Below are 15,791 nucleotides of genomic sequence, written 5' to 3'. Positions count from 1 at the left end.
AAATGAAAGGTTGTTACGGTTTACTTAAAATAAATCTAGACTGTAGATAAAAACAGGATGTCTTGTTCTCATTTAGTGTTTGTGTGTAGACCTGGTTGTACAAAATATTATACAAATGATTGGTTTTTAACATCAATTACCTGTTTTTCTAATTAGCAACCTGAATGGTCAAAGGTAAGATTCAAAAACATTTTTTGAAAACTTGCTGCATAATGTTTTGAAATGTTGTAGTGTTTTATAGAATCATCACCTTTAGGCCTATATGTAGGGATGACCATCAAAATTTCATGTTGCCCCTATTGCTACAAAAGATTGTTTTCTGGAAAGAACTCGTCAGCAGAAGTATTTTGGTGGTTAAATGGTTAAAATCGGTCAAAAACTTTTCGAATTATGAATTTTCAAAGTTTACCATTCTGACCGGTCATTGGAACGAAATAAATAAAGTCCAAAAATAGCAATGGGAGCAAAATTGGTATAAGCATATATTTACCTTTTTATATTTCTTTATTTTAATATATATGCAAACATGAAACAAGCATATTGTGAAAGTATCAAAGGGTTTCTTATGAAATGGCACATTACTAGTCAATAGCATAAATTATTTCTTCAAACCGAGGCACTGAAATCATGCTTTTAGAAAACATTTGTCAAAAATCATCCGAAATGGCACAAAAGTCCAGGTGAACTTTTTTCCCACAACAATATACACTACACATAAGAAAAATACTACTACAAGGGATTTTCAACATAGGAATCCAAACAATCAAGTACCAACATGCACAGCTTTGTCCTGATATCACTTCTGGGATTTTAACAAAATGTTTAACCTCTACTGTGATTGGCAGCTGCATAAGGTATCTCTTTGATATGATAATGCCCAGCCATTCAGCAAGTGGCTAATAACTGACCTTGATAGGCGTGAATGAACACTGTCATCTGCTACAAAACCATCACACTCTAGGACCTGGTCACTCCATAATGCTACAGGGAGCACAGTACTTTAACAATGAAGTAAAAGACTCATTATTGATTAGGCGCGTATTTTAAAAGTACAGCTCCTGTGCGTGTATAGCAGCAGCAAGTCAGTGTAGATGGTATAAATATAAGAAAATGTTTAGGGTTGAGATCAGGGGAAAAATACATCAAATGAGCACGAAACTTCACATTTATGTTCAGAAAGGTGTCTATTTAACATGACTCGGAAGGTGTATGGAAATTCCAAAGGGAAGCTGGTGATTTAATTTTTAACTCAAGATCTACTTGTCCATTTTTTTTTTTACAGAAAAACCAAATAAGTTATGTTGCTGTAATTTGCAGGATAGTTACCAAACATAATTGGCATTAACATCCCCAATTTTTACAGAACAATATAAAAGGATGAGCTCAATTTAGACATGTCTGTGCAAGCAGTGCACAGTTGAGCTCCCTGCATGTCTATGGGAGTGTTCTAATCAAGTTGATGGTTCATTGGTCATCCCTACTATATGTAATCCGATATTTATATGGTATTCAAACTTTTTAACCAAATGCAAAACACGTTTATAACACACGTTTCTAAAGATTTAAAAGCATTTTGTGGGACATTTAATTGAAATGGGACTCATATGACCCATCCCACATCTTGAATGGTCTTGTCAAATTCGGCAGGAAATAAAAAACCCACGTGAATACATAATCGACTCATGTATTGCTGCTATGTATTTACGATTATGCGACCGGGAAGGTGTCCGTGTGTAAGAGCCCAACAAGTATCTAAGGCCCAATACTTCACAATTTACTACCAAAAACTGGCAAAAAAAAAATCATGCTCAATTTGAGTCTTTCTAGAACAAATAATTTTCGATGTTTTTTCCTTTGGAACTAGTTTTTTGTTTGTTACGTTTTAGAATCTGGTTGTTTTTAAAGCAAAATATTGATGTTATCGGGAACAAATTATTTGTCAGTGTTTTTCCTCCGGATTTTTATAGCAATTTATGGGTGGTGTGGGCAATTGATCCTTGTCTTAATCTTGACCTCTGTTTGACATGTGACTTGATTTTTAAGATACTTTCCACCACTTTTATGATTAGGCCTATATTAATAAATGAGTTAGTAAGTCAATAAAGTAGTTCTATAGCAAACACATGCACCACCATGATTTGCTTTAAAAATATGCCAAGCCCAATACGTAAGAAACACAATTTTATCACTACAGAGGGAGTATGAATAATAAGTAGTTTTAATTAGATTTTTAGTTGTTTGTTTGCCAGTGTTTGTTCTCGGCAGAAGAAAACGTCAAATTATGACGTATTGCCTGGGCTCGTACATCCGTGCATTTGCTTTAATTTGTGTGATTTTCTGTTCCTATACACTTCTAGTGCCCGTTTCTATTCATCGTTATGTATTCTTCTCCCGTGCATTATTTTCGCGAACTACCCTTCACAGCCCAAATTATATAAACCTGCACGCTAAACAATGCATTATCTAAAACCTGCACGCTAAACAATAGATTCTAGATAATACGTGCACGCTCAAATACTAGAAATACTACTTTCACATAACCATAAAGTAGAGTTAGGTGGCGCTTTAGACACAGAGATCACATAACTATATAATTGTCTGTTCGATATATATACCAACAAAAAGTACGAATATACATTCTGTGGTGTTAAAATGGTATAGTTACAAACGGTGTTCTATAATAGTGTACAATTACCGAATAAGGTGCAACTCGCTAGACTTGAGTCCAGTCCTCGTTTACGGAGTTTAGAATTAGGGTTTAGGGTTGGGATAGGGCAGTCTTGTAATAAGACTAGTAGAGTTGCACCCTTGCAAATATCATTGTCATAAATTATGATTAATGACCTCAAATAAATCAAACATCAAATGAGAATAATCGAGCTTCTATTAATTAAAAGGGCCAAAAACAGGTGGATCATAATTATACAAGATGACACCATTGCAAAATATTCAGCATTTTACAAATGAAATACATGTAGGCCTATATCTAAAATAACATAGCCGGCCCGGGCCGGGCCTGAAACACACACTAGCGCATAATATCATGATCATGCTTTATAATACCATAGGCCTTCAAACACATGTGTTTGAAGGCCTATGATAATACTGAACAAATTGTTAAATCCCAATGTCGTGTGTTTTAATATAAGTAGTTCAAATTATAGAGCTATAAAGTCCAGTTGATATTCACCGTAGTACTAGTCTGACATCTAAATCGATCGTCTGGTTCAGTGCTCTCTGTGTTCGAAACCACGATATTAAATGATCACAACATAAAGTCAAGTCAATTAAACCATGCGTGAATAAGTTACCTAAGTATGACGTATGGCCCAATCGATACCATTGATTGATTTTCTTTACCAGTTAAATGCTACGTAGCTGGTCAATGTCCTGACGGTGTTTTTAAAATGTAAGATATTTTCCCTAATATTAAAACTAATATAATGAATGCAGCAATTAATATTGCCTATTGTTTTAATAGGCCTACACTCAAAGTGTATGACGGATAATGTACTCGTGCAAATGCATTCGTCAAGATAATTGCACTTGCCATGGAGTTATTGCATTTAGCTTTCGAGCCTATCGGCTCTCAAGCTAAATGCAATAACTCCACGGCGCGTGCGATTATCTTGACGAATGCATTGCACTCAGTTCATTATCCTTATCATAAAGTGCTACTTATCTACAAATCAATACAGACATTTTAAATCCCCTTTATTTAGAGCACAAAATGATGGAATTAAAACTAACCAACATCGCCAAAACCGAAGTATTTCTGCCTTAACGACCGCACGAATATTTTATACCACGATATTGAAATCGGTAATTTCAATATAGCACGTCAACACCTAATATTTCAATGAGCACAAAACCTGATTTGGAAATCACGCAGAATACACACAAAAGTGCTAATTATTTAGAGATGTTGATATTGTTTCTTTTTATTTCAAAGCACAAATATTTGCAGCCGGGAGAGTCTTGATATTTAGACATTTTCAAGTAGACTTTGGGGTCTGTAAAGCTATTGCTGCTGTCATATTTATAGGCGTAAATCACGGGGGATAGTCCATACAATCATCCCCCAATGTTGAACCCGGAAAAAATCCAACTCATCCCCAATGTCAAAAAGAAATTTACGCCACTGGCTGCTGTAGCCATAACCTCATATTTGGTGGTGGTGTGTAATGTTGCAGGGGGGGGGGGGGGCATCGGCGGGGGCCTCAAAAACATAATCTTAATCTAAAGTTTTACCAAAAAAGGCAGGGTCATGGAAAAAGGCACGAGCAACAACTTTATGGTATTAGCTCCAACTGTAGATCAACTCAACAGAGACTCGTCAGTTTCGTGTTTTATTTTCTTCTGTTTTAATCAATTTAGATTTCCATTCAGTCTGTAATTGTCAAAAGTCATTGAAATGAATGCATTAAGTGAAACAAAAAACGAACATTTTGAAAGGGCAGATCTAAACAATTGCAAATTGATATGCCCGTGGCCATGGCTACTGCAGACATCGTCATAAAATCTGCTGATTTTCTCCATCAGGAGACATTCTTGTAGTTGATTTCATGACAGAATTGGTTTTAAGGCTCTTTAAGTACAGCTCACTTGAAGGACAGTCTACGCTTGAAGTGGTACTTTTTCATTTTTGTCGAACATGTCATTTTCAATATATTTTTGTCGAAACATTACGACGAGCACTTATCATTGGGGTTGTGCATACGACTTAAAATCTATACTGTAGATGATGTATACCCTTGTTTTTATACAAAACACAATGTGCATTCATGTTGACATATTGTTATATAGCTAAAACGGGGAAGCTATTTAGTATGTTCTTTAAATGTAGTAAATTGAACAACAAATGATGGAAGGGAAAAATTAGGTAATCATATGATATTAAAAGTTAAAAGTTTACTGACCACAGCAGGGGCGTAACACGAGCCTCTGGGGCCCATGGACAAGGAGCAGACCGGGGCCCTTTTAATATTTCCTTTATCACCCATATCCATATTTTCGCTTTTGCTCAGGGCCCCTGAACCCCTGGGGCCAAATTGTCCACCCGCTTGCTAATCATGATAATATGAAAATACTTGCAATAGCCAGGATAGCAGTCAAATACTTGTTGTTACAACAAGTTTTAGCTCTTGAGACATGTTCATCAGGTTTAGTGATAAACAATTAAAGACTTTTTGATTTGTCAAAACCAATTGAAGAAACTTACTTTCTTGCTGATAGTTTCGTCAGTGAACCACTGCCTTTTTCGAAGCTTGTTGTGTTGTGATGATCCAACAGCTGATGACTGGCGGGAAGTTATGTCACTTATGGTAGCGATATTAGTCTTGCTAGCAGTCTCCAACAGTGGATCAACCACGTGACGTGACTTAGATTGTAGACCCCCTCATCTCTGTTCACTCCTGCTTAAGTCATACACTCAACAGATCCACTTGCCGAAGCATGCCATCTATGGCTTAAATGGTGATCACCTGCCGTTTTTAGCAATCTCTCCCCCTGCCTTCTCCGTGTCCCCATGACGCCACTGCGCTGGTTGTTTGACAACAAACTGCCACATAATGTACATGATGTATGTCAAATCGATCGTGGCATTGGATGGATATGGTAGCCAAATATCAATCAAGGTAGCTGAGCAGTTGTGGAGAGTGTACAGCCAGTGATATCAGTTTTGAGGATAACATGCGGACTATAAGCCAATCAGCATTCTTAGCTAATAGTAACAATAAGAAGAAATTGATACAAACTCTGCATGAAAAGATGCTAATGGCTGACATACTAGTTAACCAGAAGCAGATGCAGACACGCTGATTGCGTTGTAGCCGAGGCTGAAGACAAGGGCTGTCAACTGTTTGGAATTGCTTGGCGTGAGACCGAGGCGTACCGGGATTTACCGACTACAATGTTCATTTTGACCCATGATTATTTGAGCCACGGTGCTCGACAATCTGAAAAGCAGGTGGGGGGGGGGGGGGCAGGGATAACAAATTATTTTTACGATGCGTGAGGGGGGTAGGGATAACAAATTATTTTTACGATGCGTGAGATTTTACTCATTTTTACTCATTTTCCAGGTTTTTGCGTGATGTTTACTACCTAGGCGTGAGATTATACAACCTTGGCGTGAGACCGTGAGAAAGTGACCCAATGCGTGACACTCACGCCCAATGCGTGAGAGTTAACAGCCCTGCTGAAGACCGGTCAGTTGTTGTCAGACATGTACATGCCGCAGCAATGCTGTATAGGTCTTCAAAGTTCATGAAATCCATGAGATACCAGGCATCACTTGACAGGTTGTAACATGGTGTCTGCAATCTATCGTCAGGCCAAGAACAAAGCTGTCATCCTGGTGTTCAAAAGCAGGACTACGAGGGTAACAACCGTATGATTTGTTTGGACATCTTCAGAAGCACTGAAAGCACCCACGAAGAGGTGAAATATCAGGAAAATTTTATAAGCTCTATGTGGCCAGCAAATTCAAAGCACTTGATGAAAACTGACAATTGGTCGCAGTTCCTGAGTTCATCATTTGAACTGGCAAGCTTACCCCCAACTATGCTGCAGCAAAGCAACATTCCCACCGCACTTACCTCACAGTTCATCAATGGATGGGAAATAATGTCTTTTTCCAACAGAAAGTGATGCCCTCAAGAGGAACTTCCAATAACACTGCACCGGTACTGTTAGAAGTTGATGATGATGACATTGTGCCAACGTCAATAAAGACTAACATGGAAGGCACATCACCAGATAATGTAGTTGAAGACAGATGCAACATTGACTGAACTATTTCTACTTGCAACATGCATTTTGTATAATTAAAGTGAGCAATATTTTAAGCCAATTTAGGTTTGGCTACCTATGTGGTTTTGGACCCTGTAATGATTTTATTGGGATCCTCATCTGGGCAGTAAGAATGATAGATGGAGAAAGCCCAGATGTCTCACCGACAGAATTTAACAAATAATATCCGAATTTCACCGGAAGTTTGACTAAATGTGACCTTACCTGATCTGATCAACTCAGGACAGAGTTGGAAATGTTGCAAAATGAGTTACTACCATTACTAACTTGCTCAGTACCTGCACTTACTGGTCTCTTACTGATATTGAATACCAAGGTCTCTTGAATACTTGGTTGCAAAGTTATGAACCTTTTATATGTCCATTTGCTTATGTTTTTTATTGTTTTGTTTTTCTCCTCTCTTATTGCCGACCTTTAGCCTGATTGGATCAAATCCGGAATGGAAATCACTACCGTACTCTAATCTAATTAGAGTTTGTTTGGAGCTTCAAGTTTGATCTGAACAGCGTCAATATCACATGATCACCTAGAACATTTTTGTAAGAGCAAAAATGAAACGAGTTGTGGACTGAACAACTCTCCCCATCCGGTATCTTCCAACTTAGACCGAACACCCTACCCTAAAAAAGGCGTTATGTCAAAATTTGTTGCTAAAATGAGCGGAAAGAATGGGCTTACGATTAGCTTAGCTACTTGAGCGTTTTGGTAAACCGGGAAGGGATACCTCCCCCTTAAGCCGAGGCCAACTTTACGTAGTTACCTTAAATAAAGCGTTCCTCCCTCTAGCTAAGCCACGCCACTGGTCACGTTTTGGGGTGATGATAATGATGATGATGGTGCATAATACTGGTGACAGAATTAACTTTTAATGAAAGTTAAAAGCAATTATGATCTATCCTCGCCCACGTGTGTCTGTCACCTTTTGTAATGCTCGAGTAAAAGGGATGCTGTTAACTTACATGTCACTCCACTATAGAACAAATAAACAAGGAAAAACAAAGTAAACGAAAAATGAAGTATTCACCCAGTTATCTTTAAGTCTAAAATTAAAAATCACAAATTGCAATCTGTTGTGAACGTACGATATCGGAACCACCTACGATTTAAAGCCATAATGTACGATCTTTTAATATGAAATCGGTTAATTTTTTTCAAACCTGATTTTTTTTTTGCATATTTGTAATGTTTACACATGGCCCAACTTGCTGCTGCTGCTGCTGCTGCGCTGCCATAGTCCTCATAGAACCGTCGGCATTCTCTTGCGTGCTTTCTCTCTTGCCACGGCCATTCCACCATTAGTCCACATTCTGATGTTATCAATCCATCCTGGTTTTGTTTTCGACCTGGCCTGGCTTTTCCTTCTACTTCTCCTTCTATCGTTACCTGAACAATGCTATCTGGACGCCGCTTCCAATGACCATACAGGGATATCTTTCTTTTCTTCAGCTGACTGGGCAGACCTGGTTTCTCTGTGATGCCCACTTTCTGACGGATCCATGCATTGGTTTTCCTATCTTTCCAGCTGACCTGAAGCATTCTACGCCATACCCACAGCTCAAACGACTCTATCTTCTTGATATCGCTTTGTTTTAGGGTCCAACTTTCTGCACCATACAGGGCTATACTCCAGACAAGGGATCTCACCAGTTGTTTCTTCAGCTGCAGGCTGATCGCTTTAGCCTTCCATAATCTAATAATTGGCTGGTGGCATCTCTGGCAATTGCTAGTCGAGCATTGATCTCCGGTGTAGAGTCTCCCTCACACCCTACCATTGAGCCAATGTATTTGAACCTTTCAACCTGCTTGATTGGCTTTCCGCCCAGAGAGATTGTCTCTTTGCTACCATGGGTCATAACATGGGTTTTGGCTGCGTTAATATGGAGACCAAAGGTGTGACTGCACCTCTCCAACTCGACTGCTTGCTTCTCAAGTTCTGCTTCCGTGCATGCTATGAGTGTGGTATCATCTGCATAGCGAATATTCCATATTCAGTGCTCTTCCACCGACAATGCTGCTTGATCTCTCATCTACAACCTCATTCAACTGTCGCATGATCGATTCACCACAGGCGTTGAACAGCATGGGGGACATAATACAGCCCTGCCGAACTCCTTGTTCAAATGGAAATAGGTCTGTGTGGCCATCTGCTACACGAATAACACCAGTCGCTTTTGAGTACAGCCTCTTTAGCAGCCAGACAATATTGACTGGCAATCCACCAAGGTTTTAGCAAAGGATGTTCGTGAGTACCCCGTTTAGTGCGGGAGGCCCTCCAGATCAAGAAGAAAACGCCAGAACTAAATCGTGATCCAGGACTGGAATTGCCAACCCTCAACAACGCCCTCATTCGACCAAAAGACGCCAATGATCAACAAAAGGGCAAGTCCATCGCAACATCCTAGGACTTCTTCTGATGAAGATGTGTGTCACACATCGAAAATTCAAGGTTAGTTGGATTTTTGTGCTGAATGTCAGTTTAAACTCATAGAAATTGTGAACGTACAAGTTAACCCCAATAAAGGAAACAAACTAATATTTGTCATAAAGTGCTTTTTGGCTCATGATATAATATAATTATATACGTGGCTAAGAGGCTGCTGCTCCGAAACGCCAAATCCTGACGAGGTTCCACACTGTCTGTTAGTGGGGATGATGTTCGTGATATTGTAAGTAAATTAAGGTGTGATCTTGAAAAGCTTATGATTTGGATGCGTACGAATAAGATGTTCCTTAACTCTGATAAGACAAAAATCATGCTAGTTGGTACTAGTGCTAGACTTAATAATGTGCATGAAAATGATTTTTCTGTTAGAATTGATGGTAATGATCTTGAATGTGTTGATAATTTTAAATGCTTGGGTGTTGTAATTGATAATCATTTAAAATGGCATAAGCAAGTTAATAATGTTGTTCAATATGTTTTTTGTAAACTTGCTTTGTTACGTCGTGTTAAACCATATCTTAATGTTGATACTTTAAGGGATCTAAAATGAGCGTTTATTGCGTTTCGACAGTATTTTTGTGGGACATGAGAGCACCTCGGACCTATCGAATTGCATTCTGAATACGAAGCATGTCTTTCTGATATCAAATAATTTTCATTTTTGAAAATCACAATATAATACAAATTTGATATTTGTCAAATTTTTGATATATAACAGTCCTCGAAGTAAATTATATAAATCTAATGATATATTCTTAAAGTGTATGTAGCAGGAGGAAAAGCCGACGGTCAATTGAAAATTTTGACCTTTCATATTGAAGATATGGATTTTTTCCCCAAAAGACCTAATTTTTTTGGTGTTTTGGGAACAAAATCCATATCTTCAATACGAAAGGTCAAAATTTTCAATTGATCGTCGGCTTTTCATCCCACCTACATACACTTTAAGTATAAATCATCAGATTTATAAAGTTTACTTCAAGTACTGTTAAATATCAAAAATATCAATTTTTAATGATTTGCCATAAAATGTGTATTAAATTGCGAATTTCAAAAATCAAAATTATTTGATATCAGAATGACATTCTTCGTATTCAGAATGCAATTCGATATGTCTGATGTGCTCTGATGTCCCAAAATAAATACTGTCCAAACGTTCATACCCCAGCCCTTAAATGTTCTTTATAAAAGTATGGTTCAACCTCACTTTGATTATTGTAGCTTAGCATGGTATGGTCGTTTTAAAGAAGATTGTCATAGACTTGATGTAATACGAAAGCGATGTGCGCGAGTGATCTTAGGTGTTAATTACTACACTCCATCTAATTATATGTTTCAAGAGCTAAGGTGGTCACGGCTATCAGATCGTAATGATTATTTCAAAGCTCTAATGATTTATAAATGTCTTAAGGGCTGGGGTATGAGCGACCTTGAAGTACAGGTATCTGGAGAAGGGAAGCAACGAGTTACCCCAAATCACAGCGACAGGTAGTGACTGGGCCGCCGAGTGCTAATATATATTTATTTTGGAAGGTTCGTGTTTGTTTTAAATTTTGGGGCGTTTTCCCAAAATTTCATATTTTTGGCGATATTTCAAAAAGCGACATGCCAAAGACAAATCTTTTGCACATACTTTGTTATTGCTAATACAACTCTTTTCTGCATACCTACGTTACAATTCGTTGTGGTGATTTAGTAATATTATAAATTTTGTGACTGCATTTTTGCGTTTTCGATGCGATTTTAGGCTTACCGTGATTTAACGTTGATATCTGGTCTTGCTCCTTTTATAATTTTACTTTGACCGTCGGCTTTTGTAAATAACAGAATGTAGATTGGCTCTGAATAAGTATCGTAGACCTCTTGGTGGTTTTTTTTAATGATATAATTAGTTTGTATTTGCATGTAACAACCCAAAATCGACCTCTGAATTCGGGGTTGAATGCTGTTGCCGGAATACCTGTGGACTCAAACAAGTGCACGAGTGGCGACTATGGTTTTCCCGCATTCATGATTGCGTCAACGCCTAATAATATACTTCTTTGTATAGGTTGAGTGTAGCTGGTATACAAAAAAATTGGTTACATGTCAATGACCATTAACTTCAGGGATAGATCCTTTGCACGCCTTTCTATCATGCAGTATCTTTACCCACAGACATGTGCCCGTGTCATGTGCCAATATTGCGCAACGTTAAAGGTTAATATATATTTTTGACATGGAGAAGACTGTGTGCTTCTATGGCCGAGTGGTCTAAGGCATTGTGGTTTCTTCGTTACTGTTCTCAGTGTCGCTTGTTCGAATCCGAGCGTCTGTTTCTTTTTCTTATGCGCTGATTTATTTTTCCATCGTATGTCCTAGAAAAACTAATTTATAATTTCTTTTTGTATTATTTATTTATTTATTTATTTATTTATTTATGTATTTATTTATTTATTTATATTTATATTATATATTTATTTAATGATGTTTTGGGGCTCGAGAGAACGGACACATTAATTGATTGATTTATTTATTTATTTATTTATTAATTAATTAATTAATTAATTAATTAATTAATTAATTAATTAATTTATTTATTTATTTATTTATTTATTTATTTATTTATTTATTTATTTATTTATTTATTTATTTATTTTATTTATTTAATGACGTTTTGGGGCTCGAGAGAACGGACACATTTATTTATTTATTTATTTATTTATTTATTTATTTATTTATTTATTTATTTATTTATTTTTCGATTGATTATTTGATGATTGAGTGAGCAGATTTATCGATTGCTACTTTAGTTGTGGGACTTCTATTAGAGTTTGAATGACATCGTACATTAGTATTGATTTTTCCGTTAAACATTATCAAGAATTAATATCACAATGCAGGTTTTATTGCAGATAGGAAGTTGGCTTAGTGATACTATCTGTTGATTCAGAACCGGAAGGTGCCGGGTTCGATTCCCACCTATGTCTATTTTTTTAAAGACTTGGAAAATTACTGCAGTATGTTTATTTGGCGCGCGATCTCAGTTATTCATTTTCTGATGGCTGTGCCTCTTACAGGCACCCTCCCTCTGGAATCCAAACCACGGTTCGCTCATAACACCTCCCTTAATGGTCTTGCTCCACAGTATTTAAATAATATGTGACCGTACACCACGAATGAGCTACGTATCTCAATTAAATGAGGTACACGTAGCACCAAATTGAAATACCTATGAATATGACCTTCATGCCCATTTTCCAATGTAACTCAGAATACAATTGAGGACATTTACGGCTCATTCGTGGTGTACGGTCACATATGTTCAATTATGTGCGTGACAATCACGATCGTGTTACGAGGCAAGCTGCAGCTGATTTGCTAGCTCTTTCACACATTGTTCATGGTACTGACATCGAGTCTTTTAAATTTTCGTTTAGCTATAGTGGCGTTAAGTTGTGGAATAATATTGACCCGCCTACTAGAAATGCTGTCAATGTTCAGTCGTTTAAGACAATGTATAAAAGTAGCCATCTGAAGTAGATTGCATATTCGCATGATTTGATGTTTTTAAAAGTTGTATATACCTATGATTATATGAAATTACGTTCCATAATTGTTTGTATATCTAAATGTGTTTTTATGTATAATTACTATATTTTATATGAGTGTCTTTTAATATTGTTGTAACTTAATTGTATATTGCAGGGCCCCGGTTAGAACAGCTTTAAGCTGATTCGGGTATACCCTGGGTAAAGATAATAAATAAATAATAATAATAATAACTCCCGGTGGTACCTACTGGGTATACTCAATACGCAGTTGATAATAGTAGAGAGTTTGCCAAATGCATTTGATAAGCATAAATTTCAATGTCTAGAGCCGCACTATTAGATATCAAGGGGGCTGGGTAGTTTAATGTTGTTTTAGAAAAAAATTGCTCAACCTCAGACCAAAACAAAATTGCTCTACCTCAGACCAGAAAAAAAAAGATTTGATGTCAAGGGTGGAAAACATTGTCACAGTTAATGAAGCAAAATCAACCTTATATTTCACTATTTTAACTTTGATAGAACATTATCGTCAGCGTGCAGTCTGTTAGATTCCTGCTCCCAAGAGGGTGTGTCCGAACGTCACCGACCCCTGGGGTACACCATCCCACCAGATTTTACAGGTGCTCAATTTGAACAAGTGTCATTAAGGATAACACGTTGTTCCTTGTTCGACTGAAAATCTCGGATGGGATGAAAAGCCGACGATCAATTGAAAATTTTGACCTTTCGTATTGAAGATATGGTTTTTTTTTCCCAAAACACCAAAAACAATTTTGTTTTTTGGAAAAAAAAAAAAAAAATCCATATCTTCAATATGAAAGGTCAAAATTTTCAATTGATCGTCGGCTTTTCCACACAGCTACATACACTTTAAGAATATGTCATTAGATTTATAAAATTTGCTTCGACGACTGTTATATATCAATGATGTGAAAAATATCAAATTTTTATAATTTGTCATTTGTATCATATCGTGAATTTCAAAAAATGAAAATTATTTGATATCGGGAAGACATTCTTTGTATTCAGAATGCAATTCGATATGTCTGATGTGCTCTCATGTCCCACAAAAAATACTGTCGAAACGCTCAAAACCGGGCTCAAAACGCTCATTCCAGATCCCTTAAAGTTATAGTTAAAGAGTATACAGGGTGTCCCAGAAAAAATTACCGGGCGAACAAATTTGAACGTAAGTCGAGAAGTAGACATCAGAATCCAAAAATCTAAACATCAGCATGTAGCCCATCTTATTTTGCATCTCATACGCCAATTTTGTTGGAATCGGTTGACTAATCGCGAAGAAATGAGCGATTACATAACGCATGTGTCAATTCACTTCATTCCAAGTTTGAAAGAAAGATCATTCAGCATAATGCACACTAGTTGTTTCTTCTGTGAAATCCTCGTTCTTTTTAAACAAATCCTCGTTCTTTTGCAAATCTGTTTTTTGCAAAATATTTAATTAGGTTTTGTTCAAATTTGAAAACCTGCACGATATTGAAAATGAAAGCTTGCATGTAAGATAATGCTCGGTACTTGTAAATAAATTTTTTCGTTAATGTTGCATAAAGAATTATTGCATAAAGAATTCCAGCTGGCTTAAAAATTTCTCACACATATTAATGTTTTTGGAATATTTCAAAGAAATTGTAATGCAAAGTTTAAATCTTTTAAAACTTTAACAGTAATGATATTGCATGGTATCAAAAATCACACGTAAACTGTAAGCACTTGATCATTGTCATTCTTGTCTCAAATGTTCTTTGGAAAGTTAAAATATAACATATTTGCACAACATAAAGAATTGAAGTTGGAAAGCTTCCAATTGCAGAAATCAAAGTTTTACGGACAAACTGTTATTCATCTTCAGTGAAAGCATGAATGACATAACACCGTCCGATTATAAAATAGATAATATGGACTAAATTTAATGAGATACACACACTTTAGGCAGCGGTGAGCGAGTATGAAAAAAGCGTCTGTTTATCAAACTTGGAATGAACTGCATTAATGCCAACATTATGTAATCGTTCATTTCTTCGCAACCAGTCAATCAAATCAAATAAAATTGTCATATGTGATGCACAACAAAATAAGCTATGCGCTACATTTTAAATTGTTTGATTCTGATGTCTATTTCTAGACTTACGTTCAATTTTATTTGCTCGGTAATTTTTTCTGGGACACCCTGTATTATAACAACTGAATTACTTTTTGTGAAGACTTTACTTCCAGAACACATTATAAGTAGTTTTACCGTCAGTTGTGTTTCAAAACCTACATTCGTTTTCAATTTAAATTTTCTTGCTTGTATACCTATGTATTTGTTTCCATCATCTCGTAAGTCGCCGTCCACGATGTTGGCTCAATTTGACGGGGGCTTAAGAAGTCCGCATTTGCAAAGTAGAATTTAGCGAGTTGATCATGTTTGAAACATTAAACAGTCAATACAGATCAATACATGATGTTTCATATTTTCTCTAATTTCAGATTCAGATTTAGAAATAAATTTATTTCAAATTCATGAATTGGGATACTTAATCATGTCTTTAAAACAGTTTAATCGACGAAAATTGTTCAAAAAACTTTTCAGGATATCAAGATTCTGCAACTAAACAATTTGTTTTGCCTGAGGATTATCGCTGGAAGATAACGATAATTTGCTCTCCATTCATTGCCACCCCACCGAAAAAAAAAGTATAATTTGATTTGATCTAATTCACGTGAGAAACAAGAAGGATATGGAGAGCTAGACAGAGCCCGAAGAGTAGAGCTTCAGAAAAGTATTTTGGTTCTCCGGCATCAAACTTTAAAAACATACTAATAAGCAAAATGATCGGAGTAGACAAATAGCTGGAAGTGATATTTACCAGTCCCAATAGACTAAGGTATAGATTAATGTACATACCTGCCATCGGACCTACTTAAACTGCCCTATTTTTGATATTTTTTTTCGTTTTGATGGTTTGAGAAAAACAAAGAACCAAGGAAGACAAAAAGTA

This window comes from Amphiura filiformis, chromosome 6 (genome assembly GCF_039555335.1).
Source record: "Amphiura filiformis chromosome 6, Afil_fr2py, whole genome shotgun sequence".
Classification (NCBI taxonomy): Eukaryota; Metazoa; Echinodermata; class Ophiuroidea; order Amphilepidida; family Amphiuridae; genus Amphiura; species Amphiura filiformis.
This window is presented reverse-complemented; position numbering follows the sequence as displayed.